The 12,111-nt window shown below is 38.6% G+C and overlaps 1 pseudogene; it reads left to right on the top strand.

The window, feature by feature from the left end:
• The first annotated feature begins 8,568 nt into the window (after positions 1-8,568).
• LOC143539502 (strychnine-10-hydroxylase pseudogene) lies at positions 8,569-10,223 on the top strand (annotated as a pseudogene).
• The last annotated feature ends 1,888 nt before the right edge of the window (positions 10,224-12,111 follow it).

Here is a 12,111-nt window from a genome sequence, read left to right as displayed (position 1 = left end):
TGAGAGATGGGCATGAGGTTGCGATCAGGCATAGGGTACCATCGCCCAACACTTCAAACATTAACACATTTATAATCTTTTAACAACCAATCTTAATCTTTCATTACATCACTTCTTTTATTAGAAGAACAAAAAATCACTCGGTTATCATGTCCTCTTGATCATAACACGTGTCTAGTGAGTGTGGAAACACCATTTTTCCACATTATACAAACAACGCATTTTCGGGTAAGCTAACACGTCATATTTTTATTATGATGCAAAACCATTTTGTTAATTTATTTTTTCTGGTTCTCTGCCTTGTCTCTCCTCACCATAACAACGGATTTTTTTTATGTACATGTCTATAGACATTTGGCACACGTACGTTTAGTAGTTTCGATTATTAAAAGATGTATGAATAAACTAAAGGTTTTGTTTATGCAGTTTAGCTTTTTTATAATGTGGAATGGATTAAGAACCTTTTTTTTCTTTATTAAAAAGTCATTATATATTTGGAACTTATTTTCTCTATTCCGACAGCTAAAGAATCAACCTCATTTTCTTAATAAAAACTTTAGATTTTATAACAAAAGTTTGACAGAATTCCAGTCAATGGATCCGTTGACACTGTTGAAAGTTGATCTTAAAATAGGTTATTGAGAAATTGAAGCGACTAAGTGAAAGAGTTTAATTAATTATTATTTAATTAATAGTTTGGATGTTTAAATTTATCGGTTTAGTAGTATATTCGTTTGCATTTTTGTTTTATTAGCATGAAAGTTTTGAAATTAGGAGTTTGAGCCCTAGTATGTATAAGAAGTTATTTAACATAAGTAGATGGTCAGAACTATATAACCGGTGTGCAAGTGTCAAGAATTATAATAAACATAAAACAGTCGATCTTGACTGAGATTAATCTTATGTTTATATTCTTAGGTGTGATTTTCAACATACACCATTTTGTTCTCTCCTACTCTCAATAAATTATATTGTTAGAAGCTAAAAATATAATTTTCTTATTTGTATATTGTATCAATATAGAAATATTAAAAAGTTGTTTTATCTTTTTCTTCTTGAATTTAAAAGAATACACGATTTAAAAACATATGTTATGTGATTGTTGGACAACTATAAAACGCGTCTTGATAAACGTCATTAGCTTTGTTTTTAACATTCGGTGTACAATCCAACAAAATAAATGGCATTTTTATATTATTCGTATTTAATTATTTTGTTATGTTATGGAAATTACATTAGCATATTCGTTATGAATATGTTTTTTTTTCAAAGTATATATTTTGATGATACTATCCAAATCTTTAATTATATAATTAAATGAGAAATCAAGAATGCATATGACAATTTGTTATGAAAAATGTGTACCAAGAAATGACCAAGGACTTGTCTTCTATTGTTGGGGGAACCATCTCAATGATTTGTTGTAATATCACAACTCCTCATAAAATAGTATGCAATCTGATAGTTAAAACTTAAAACTGTATTATTCACTTACATTATCAGGCAAATCGTCGTCAGCAACTCAGTTACAAGTAATGGCTGGCTCGTCCAGCTGTAACTTGTGTACTGTTGATCATCCAACACCCTGATACTGATGCATAATTAATATTGATAGTAGTTACTACCAATGCCTACTGCCTAGTTGCAAATAATAGACCAAGTCGTCATTGATCACAATCACTACTAACGAAGGTGCTGCCCCTTGGAACTCAGTTATCACATATGACCAGCGCGACCACCACGAGGGTGCTGCCCCTTGGACCTCAATGCTTTAGAAACCTGTTTTTACGTTGTATCAGGTCGGGCTTAGAAATGGGACAACCGATAATACCAACCGTTTTTTTTTTAAAACAACTTCAACATAAAAAATAATCTAAAATTACATTATTCCATAATCAAAAATCAGTTTCCAACAAAGTTTTATTTTTTAATAAAAAAGTATATAATAGATTTATGGAATTTGATTGTTGAATACATCAAGTTCACCAGTGCTTAAAAGATAAAATTGACTATCAACGCAATCCTCATAAACAAGAACATAACTATGTTTCTTACAATATAAAAGAAGTTTAGTTACCAATAATCATAATATACTAAAACTGAGTGATGAAATTGAAAAGCCATTAGGTTATAATGGGGAGTTTAAAAATTAAAAACTCACAATTGAACTTGAGTATAAACCAGTTCATCGATATGCACCTGTAATACCGGACTTTCCGAAGGTTCAAAAGCTATGCAGTCCTCTAATTAGGCCAGGCTTTATCATATTGGCGATATCTCCAATAGCCGGTACAACTGGTAATAGCAGACAGTTTGAACCGGTTTTAAATGCCCCCTTGTAATGTTTGTTTATTTATTTGGTTTCAATTTAATCCAACTAGACTAAAATGAATAAACATTTATCCCGCGTTTTTATGCAGTCTTTGATTAATTTAAACATTTATCCCGGTTTCCTTTGTTGTTCGCTCTTTCCAGGTACAAAGATTATTTGATTTCAGATTGTTATAAAAGGTTGGGATAGCATGTTACGTGGGATTGGATGTGGGCTTGTCTTCCAAACAGTAACAATGAAAAAAAATGACAAAGACATTTCCAATTATAGAGGAACCTCGTCAAGTCCCCCTAGTCCATTGTCCTCAATCTTTTGGAATCCATACGAAATCCTTTCCCCAGCCCATTTCCGATTATAGAGGAACCTCATCAAGCCCCCTAGCCCATTGTCCTTATTAGTTATGATAAAGACAAAGGACTAAACTAGTCTTGGCCCATCCTTCGGCCTATCACCTTGGCCTCTTGGGCCGAATCATTGATTTCAGTGAGATCCTCTTTTGATATCGACACCAAGTATGATGAGACAAGAACATCCATTAAACTGTTCAAGTGGCCAAAACTGTAATATTTTCAAGTGATAATGTTTGATCCCCATGATCTTGACCCAAGATTCCTTGTTATGGCAAAACCTTTTTGGAGTGGCTTTTAACTCGGCTCTCTTGATAGTTTAAACTTACCATGGTAAGCAAGAGGTCTCACTTCTACATAATAAAGAGTGAGTCATAACCCTAATTGGTTGGCTCCCTTTCGGCTTACTATAAAGTTGGGCTCAACAAGTTGGACTATTGGGTTGAGTCATGGGGTGAGATAAGGACCAAGCGTATCTAGCTTCAACCCCATACAATAAACCCAGTGCTGGGGTTACCTCTTCAAGTACCCGCAATCCTTTATGCTAATTATTTATGATTGGGATAAGTGACTATAAGCCCAAACTTCTGATCATGAACAAACCACGTTTAATGTCTTTCTTTTAGGATAATTTAGCATAGTAAGGTGGTAACTTGATAGAAAGTTCGACGTTTATTCGCAAGTTAGGAAAATAAAGTTGTGAGGTCATGGACCTTGACCATCGGAGGTTCGTAAACGAAAAGGATTGAGAATTCGTTTGATGGTCTACTTGGTCATGACGATGTAATTTATAGAAAAACAAAAGATGAGGATGAGATTCAACACAACCTTGGTTTTATGGGTTATTTATGGAGTATGGTCATTGTCTTTGTGAGTGGAGGAAACACAAAAATTGCTTGATAAAAGTGATTCATCAAGACCAAGCCATACAAAAAGACTTCTGAGGGTCAAAAGGTTATATGCAATAAGGGGCCGGCACAAAGGGGGCAAACCTGCGTGCATACACATAACATGTATTTACAAACCTGCGTGCATACGTGTGTATACAAACATATACACCTGTGTAGAAACGTATGCACATACACACATACCTATTTACACACGTACACATGTACATGCATAGATACATTTACACTAATACACATACATATAGTACTCGACCATCCAGCTTCGACAGACATCCAACCATGACAACCCTACTCAATGAAAGTACTCACAATGATTTTTACACGACCACACAACTTAAAGTTACATAGCAAGACAAAGTTTTCACATCATGTGCAAATTTAGTAAATATGTAATTATAAAATCGGTTATGCTTCTAGATTAAGGGTGTATAGAATTTTATATTTATCGGGATGAAAGATTTAAAATGTGATATATCATAATCATCCCACGATTAAATAAACTATTAGCTTTGTTTAAATTTTCTACAAAAGATTGTCAAAGACAGGATGTACACATTTTAGTATTTTACTGTTTGATTAATACTAGAATTTTAAGTTTTCAACTACTTTTGTAATTATGTGTTGTAACTATGTGCAACTCATCGGTATGAAAGAAAACGTATTCTTTTTTATAAATATATATTATTGTTGTAGGGGTATGGTACTAAACCCGGTTGTACGACCCTAAATTTATTATGTTTGACTTATTTTATTATACGGACTAATACAATGTTATTGGGCTGAGGGGATTTTGTGGAGGTAACCCTAACTGGGCTAGGCCCATTAGGGTACCATGATGGTGGCCATGAGGCTCTCTATATAAGGAGGTCTTCACCTCCTTATTAAATGGAGGATGCTCAGTAAGAGCTGCCATCATATATTTTTGTGTCTGTAAACAAGAGATCCTTGAGATTTCTTAGCAGTCACCTCCACACCCCCAAAAAGCCATTGCAGATCTCAAGCAACCGGAGAAGAAGATAAAGGCGTGGTTCGTTCATCTCAAAATCCGTGGAAACATCGTCATGGATCAGGTCAGATTCATTTCATGCTTCGACATTGGCGCCATCCGTGGGACGGCAACGAACTACCTTTCGATTTTTGTCTCGGTCCTCAGATCTCTCCCAAGAAAAACCCAGATCTGGAAGTTTACAGAAAGAGGCTTCAAGACTTGTTCTATTAAAGCTCAAAAAGATCCATAGATTTAAAAGAGGCTTCCAGATCTGTGCAAAAATGAAGCTGAAAAGGATTTGTAGATCCAAAAAAGAAACTACCTGATTCGGATGATCAAACCTCCGGATCTGTGATGGTTTTAAATTCTCTCCGCTCCGAGCTTCAGATCTATCTAGATCTGATTTACAGATCTAGATCTGGATTACAGACCTGGATTTTAGGTTTAAAATTACAATCTAGATTACGGAGACTCCCGCCGCCATGCACGCGCGCCAGCGAATTCTCACTCCGCGGAAACCACCATGTGGGTTTTGCGCAAAAGACTCGCCGCCATACATGCGCACCTGCGAGTCACCGCTCCGCCGCCATGCATGCGCACTGCCAAGGAGCAAGCTTCGCCACCATGCATGCTCGCCCGCGAGTCACGACTCCGCCGCCATGCATGTGCAAGCCTGATTTTGACCTTTGCATACATGTTTCACACTTCCTTTTATTAATTTGAGCAATATGACAACATTATATTGACATCAAACTAAAAATAAAACGAAGTAAAACATACATGCGCGAGCTTCAAGCTCAAACGCGTTGACGAGTTTTAACTCTAAAACGTCAGGGCCTTAGCCCAATAATATGAGCCTTAGCTCAAATTACTCATAGCATCCATCCCGCGTATTGCGCGGCTCGACCATAACATACCTTAGCACAACTAAGGCAAAGCACATGCCAAAACACAGTTGTTGAGGTTTCAGGTCGGGGTCGCGCATGGGATTATAATGGATGCGCCAAATATAGACGCGCAAAGGCTAAAGAACTCATAATTCCCTATAATAAATGCACGATAACGTCGCGCAAAAGAGGAATAACGATATGCCAAGACACGTGTCAGCATATTCAAAACATCGCAAAATAGCCTGAAATATGATAACTATTAAGGAGTACTTAATAAATTCCTTACAACCTTGTTCAAATTTCAACGTGTAAGCATACCTTATATTCAACAAGCACACGCGCGCGCCATCGTGCATGCGCCACCATGGTTCGATGTACCGCCATCACGCATGCGCCGCCGCGATTCAATACATCGCCACCACGCATGCGCCGCCACGATTCAATACATCGCCATGAAGCAGCAGCGCGCCGTCACTCATGCGCGCTAGCGCCGAGCACCGCACCACCGCGATCCAACACCAACCAACCACGTGCATTGACGATTCGTTTTCACTAGAGGGATGGAATCACGCGCAACGCGCGTGCAAGAAAAGAAAAAGAAAAAACAGGCCCTATTGAAAAAGCAAATTTGTCTAATATCTATCTTATCTCGCTCGCGCGAGACAAGACACATTAGACTGGGGGGTTTGAAGGGGGTATGCACCCGCCCTACATCGAGTGAGGCGGGTCAACCCACAAAATATAGACTAGGCTTAAAATCAGGATGTCATGAAGACACAAAGCCAAAACCTACACGTATGCTCACGCATATGCTCACGCATCACGTATGGTCACGCATATGCTCACGCATCACGTATGCTCACGCATACGCTCACGCATATCACATCCGCGCGTGAAACATCCGTGCATGGCGCATATCACATACGCGCCAAACTTAAAGGTTGGGAATCCTCATAAACCCATAGGCCACGCGCCAAACTTAAAGGTTGGGAATCCTCATAAACCCATAGGCCGCGCGCCAAACCAAAAGGTTGGGAATCCCCAAACCCATACGGCTACACGCCATATTCAAAGGTTGGGAATCCTTATAAACCCATATGGCCACGCGCCAAACTTAAAGGTCGGGAGCCTAATAATATCCCACATGGCTACGCGCCAGCTTAATTATTTTATAGCTCGTAAGTCGCCTCGCGCGCAAGCTTTATTATTTTATAGCTCGTAAGTCGCCTCACGCGCCAGCTTAATTATTCTTATAGATCGTAAGTCGCCTCACGCGCCAGCTTAATTATTCTTATAGCTCGTAAGTCGCCTCGCGCGCAAGCTTAATTATTCTTGTAGCTCGTAAGTCGCCTCGCGCGCAAGCTTTATTATTTTATAGCTCGTAAGTCGCCTCACGCGCCAGCTTAATTATTCTTATAGCTCGTAAGTCGCCTCGCGCGCAAGCTTAATTATTCTTATAGCTCGTAAGTCGCCTCACGCGCCAGCTTAATTATTCTTATAGCTCGTAAGTCGCCTCGCGCGCAAGCTTAATTATTCTTGTAGCTCGTAAGTCGCCTCGCGAGCAAGTTTTATTATTTTATAGCTCGTAAGTCGCCTCACGCGCCGGCTTAATTATTCTTATAGCTCGTAAGTCGCCTCGCGCGCAAGCTTAATTATTCTTATAGCTCGTAAGTCGCCTCGCGCGCAAGCTTTATTATTTTATAGCTCGTAAGTCGCCTCACGCGCCAGCTTAATTATTCTTATAGCTCGTAAGTCGCCTCGCGCGCAAGCTTTATTAGCTCGTAAGTCGCCTCACGCGCAAGTTTAATTATTTTTATAACTCGTAAGCTGCCTCGCGCGTAAGTTACATTACATTATTATCGAGACGCGCACTCTATCTTTTATCAGGCCCCGCGCCACTATTGTTATGATGCGTGCTATATCTTCTTCATGCTAGTGCACCATCATTATCATAAGGACCACAACATGTCACCATCATGGAGAAAACCTCCCAAAACTCAAAGACAATAAAGACAAGGCCGAAGAAAAGGGAAAAAACCGCCTCACGTCCTAACACACCTTATAAAGTCCAGCGCTCCACCTAAACGCTTGCACGCCTAGGAGCAACACTGGACTTGGGGGGCTTGTAGGGGTATGGTACTAAACCCGGTTGTACGACCCTAAATTTATTATGTTTGGCTTATTTTATTATACGGACTAATACAATGTTATTGGGCTGAGGGAGTTTTGTGGAGGTAACCCTAACTGGGCTAGGCCCATTAGGGTACTATGATGGTGGCCATGAGGCTCTCTATATAAGGAGGTCTTCACCTCCTTATTAAATGGAGGATGCTCAGTAAGAGCTGCCATCATATATTTTTGTGTCTGTAAACAAGAGATCCTTGAGATTTCTTAGCAGTCACCTCCACACCCCCAAAAAGCCATTGCAGATCTCAAGCAACCGGAGAAGAAGATAAAGGCGTGGTTCGTTCATCTCAAAATCCGTGGAAACATCGTCATGGATCAGGTCAGATTCATTTCATGCTTCGACAATTGTGGTTATCAATACATAATATAGATTATGTTTTTTCTTCAAGTTATCTTCTCCTACACATACATCTTCTTACATATCATTGTAATACGTACACACCTAATTAATGAAATCTCAACTTTCTCCCTACATGTCCATTTCTTATTGTTTAACTATAAGGCCTTATCATTTGACATTCAAAACATATAATAACTTATCTAGGGCATGCACACATCCAAATAATTCAAACGTAATCGCACGTTTCATACGGTAAACTGTGACACAAGGCTGTAAATTTTCAAATACTAAAATTAAATCATTTTTTTTCTTTTTACTTTTTTTTTTTTGCTTTTTTCCATTAAATGTGTAAAGCGCTTAGGAGGTATCTTTAATCGTCTTGTTAAACGAATCATTATTAAATTTAAATACCCCTCGTGGATCATAAACAATATTTCAAGTAAATTATTATAATAATTAACCAATGCAACACACACACACCCATTGTGGTTACACTTACATCTATATATATATATATATATATAAATATAAAGTTATTCACATCGTTGCTTCACATAGCCAGAGACAAGAGTTGTCATGGAGTTCCTTCTCTCGTTTCCCATTTTTCTAATCCTACTTTATATCATCAACAAAAAGAGGGCTAAGAATATTGACACCACTAGAAGCCCACCTCAAGCCAAAAGTGCATGGCCTGTGATCGGACACTTCACCTTCTAGGAGGATCTCAGCTCCTTCACAAGGTTGTAGGTGACATGGCTGACACATATGGCCCTATCTTCACCATCAAGCTAGGTTCTCGCCAAGCGTTGGTGGTGAGTAATGCGGAGTTAGCCCGTGAATGCTTGACCAAAAACGACAGGGCCTTTGCGAGTCGTCCCAAAGGACAGGCTTTCGAACTCATGGCATACAACTATGCCGTGTTAGGGTTTTCTCCGTATGGGGATTACTGGAGACAAGTTCGCAAGATAGTGATGCTTGAAGTTCTGTCTCAACGCAGAGTTGAGATGCTTGAACATCTTCGAGTTTCAGAACTTCGAGCATCAATAAAAAGCATATATGATGCTTGGCTAAAAAACAAAGAGGATGTGGTGAAGGTGGATATGAGTCATTGGTTTGGAGAATTAATATTAAACAATTTGGTTAGGATTATATCGGGAAAGAGATTTTCGCCGAATGATGAAGAAGGCGTCCGGTTTCAGGTTGTTATAAGGAAATACTTCGAGTTATTGGGCGCATTTGTGGCGTCTGATTATATCCCTTTTCTCAAGTTCTTCGACGTGGACGGATATAAAAAACTCATGACGAAGACCGCCAACGAATTGGACGAAATCGTTGAGGGATGGTTCAAGGAGGTGAAGATTAAGAGAGAGTCTGCTCCACAACATGAAGGCAATCAAGTCTTAATGAATGTGCTAATTAACATTCTTGAAGGTGCTTCCGAGACGCAGTTTCCCGGTTTTGATCATGATACAGTTATCAAAGCCGCATGTCATGTAAATTCGAATTTTATTCTCTCTTTATTTCCTTCTACCTTCTATTATCGCTTTCTTTCTCATTACTTTGCATTTTAATGATTCCTGGTATATTTCATTTTGTAGCAACTCCTAACAGCAGGCGTGGACACGACATCTGCAACTTTAACATGGGCGTTATCGTTATTGCTAAACAATCCAAGATCACTAAAGACTGCCCAAGCGGAAATTGATAAACATGTTGGAAGAGAAAGGCTCGTGGAGGAGTCGGACATGAAGAACTTGGTCTACCTTGAAGCCGTCATCAAAGAAACAATGCGTATGTATCCGGCTGCACCTCTCTCCGTACCTCATGAGTCAATAGAGGATTGCGTTACGGGTGGCTACAATATCCCAAAAGGCACCCGTCTCTTGGTAAATCTTTCCAAGATTCACCGCGATCCAAATACTTGGTCAAATCCCCATGAATTTCAGCCAGAAAGATTCTTGGCAAGTCATCAGAATATTGATGTGAAGGGAAATCATTTTGATTTGATTCCCTTCAGTAGTGGTAGAAGAATGTGCCCTGGTGGTATCTTGGCTCTGCATGAGTTACGCATAACGCTAGCTAGTTTGATACAACAGTTTGAACTAAAATCGCCATCAAAGGATCCGATTGACATGAGTGAAAGCTTTGGAATTACTATTAGCAAAGAAATGCCACTTGAAGTTCTTCTTGCTCCCGGCTTATCGCCTGCTATGTATGATCTTGGTGAATGATCTATCAACTTCAAAGTATTTATGCACCAAACTCAAGCCCTTACTGTTTTGGTTGTGACATGTTTTCTAAGATAATTATCTATGTGAAATATTGATAATAAGAGTTATGACCTCTCCTTTTATTTAAATGCTAGTGTATATATCATTGCTTATGAGACTATGAGGGTGATAGTAAAAGCTATAACTAAAAACATTTGCAAGGGTCTAAAAACACTCACAAACACTATGAGGGTGGTGGTTGTGGACGGTGGGTGGTGGTTGTGGCCGATGGTAGGTGGTGGTGGGTGGTGGTGGCGGACGATGGGTGGTGGCGCACAATGGGTGGTGGTGGTGTTGGATATTGGGTGTTGATAGAATGTTAAGAAGTGTGTACATGTGTGAAGAAGATGGATAATAACTTATTTTTTAAGACAATAAAAGCAGTTTTTTCAGATATTTTTTTTAAAACAAACCATCTTCAAAGGCATATGTCTGTGTACTCGCAGACATAGGCCCATTGCAGACCTTTTAAGCAAAAAAACAAACACAACCTAAATGTCAATACATACAAATAGGAGTCCTGATACGTTTTTGAGAATCATAGAATATATACACACATGATTATGAATATTTAAATTTCGAGACCATGAATTCCAACAAACCCGCTACAAGCTATTTACGCTATTCTCATAAATCCCGTCCAAACAAAGTCATGCCATATCATAGAAAGTTATGTCGACGGATAATATGTCGGCGATGGGCCTAACACTTACAATGAATAAAAAGTCTGAGCAAGAATCCAATTTGAAATCTTCTTCTCAACAACATCGACAATTACCAACAAATAGTTCGTCCTCATACCGTTCCCTCCAAAAATGGTAAAATTTTATAGTTCGTTCCAAACATAACTGTTTGTAAACCGTTGGTAAATGTCAGTTTGCTCATGATCAACAATTGCGTTCTTATTCGGTAATTACTGATGGATTACTAGTTGTAGTGTAACATTTAAATTCCATTAATATTTTTTCTTTGGTTTTTGTCAGGTTCAGTTGCCCGTTAGAAATCATCGTCGAATGAATTTTGTCGATAATGGTTTGTCGGTGAAAATATCTTTTTGTTTCTTGGTGAATGTTAACGTACAAACTTAAAAAGTGTGCTAACTGTGCGAATCAAGTAATGCAATTATATATACAAGTAGTGTAATTATGTAATTACATCGTAGTGTAATTGCACTACACTACAATTACAGTACGTTGCATGTATAATTAGACTACTTGATTCACATAGTTAGCACATTAATTTAATTTGTATTTGATCAAAACCCATTTTTTCTAATAGGGTAAAAACAAATGCCGGATCCAAAATTTTTTTCATGGGATCTTCAATAGGGTTCAGGTCAGGTCGGGTGTATATTCGATAGGGTTCAGGTTTCACATGCTAAAAAAGATAAAAGTCAAATTAAATTTCAACTTATTTAATATTTATTCTAGCAACAAGTTTCAATATTCAAGCTAATACTCATACACAGTAATAATCAAGCATTCTATCAATTTTTTGCTAATAAATCAAACAATCGAATCCACTAATAATAATCATACAATTAATCTAGCAAGTAAACAAGTATTAAGGTAAAATCATGAGAATTTTTTTTTAAGAAATAACCAAATGACTGAATTGAAATGGAAGTTGTTTAGAAAGTAGAACCGATTTGTAAGGAGGGTGGCTAGACTTCTGACTTCGGATTTGGATTGTGAAGGGACAGTCGAACTTCGAAGACCGGCTGGGAGTTGAGCGGTAGTGTGTGCAGGCAGGCGGTTGGGTGATTGTCCAAATCTCTGATGCACGGAAACGCCGATTAGGGTTGAGTCCCCCTTCTGGGAACGGAAACGCAGCCGAAACACGTTGGAAA

The sequence above is a fragment of the Bidens hawaiensis genome, unplaced genomic scaffold (genome assembly GCF_021521415.1).
Source record: "Bidens hawaiensis isolate Kalapana, Puna unplaced genomic scaffold, B.hawaiensis_p1.1 tig00011901_1, whole genome shotgun sequence".
Taxonomy (NCBI): domain Eukaryota; kingdom Viridiplantae; phylum Streptophyta; class Magnoliopsida; order Asterales; family Asteraceae; genus Bidens; species Bidens hawaiensis.
Note: the sequence above shows the minus strand (reverse complement) of the source record. Positions and strands in the feature narration are given on the sequence as shown.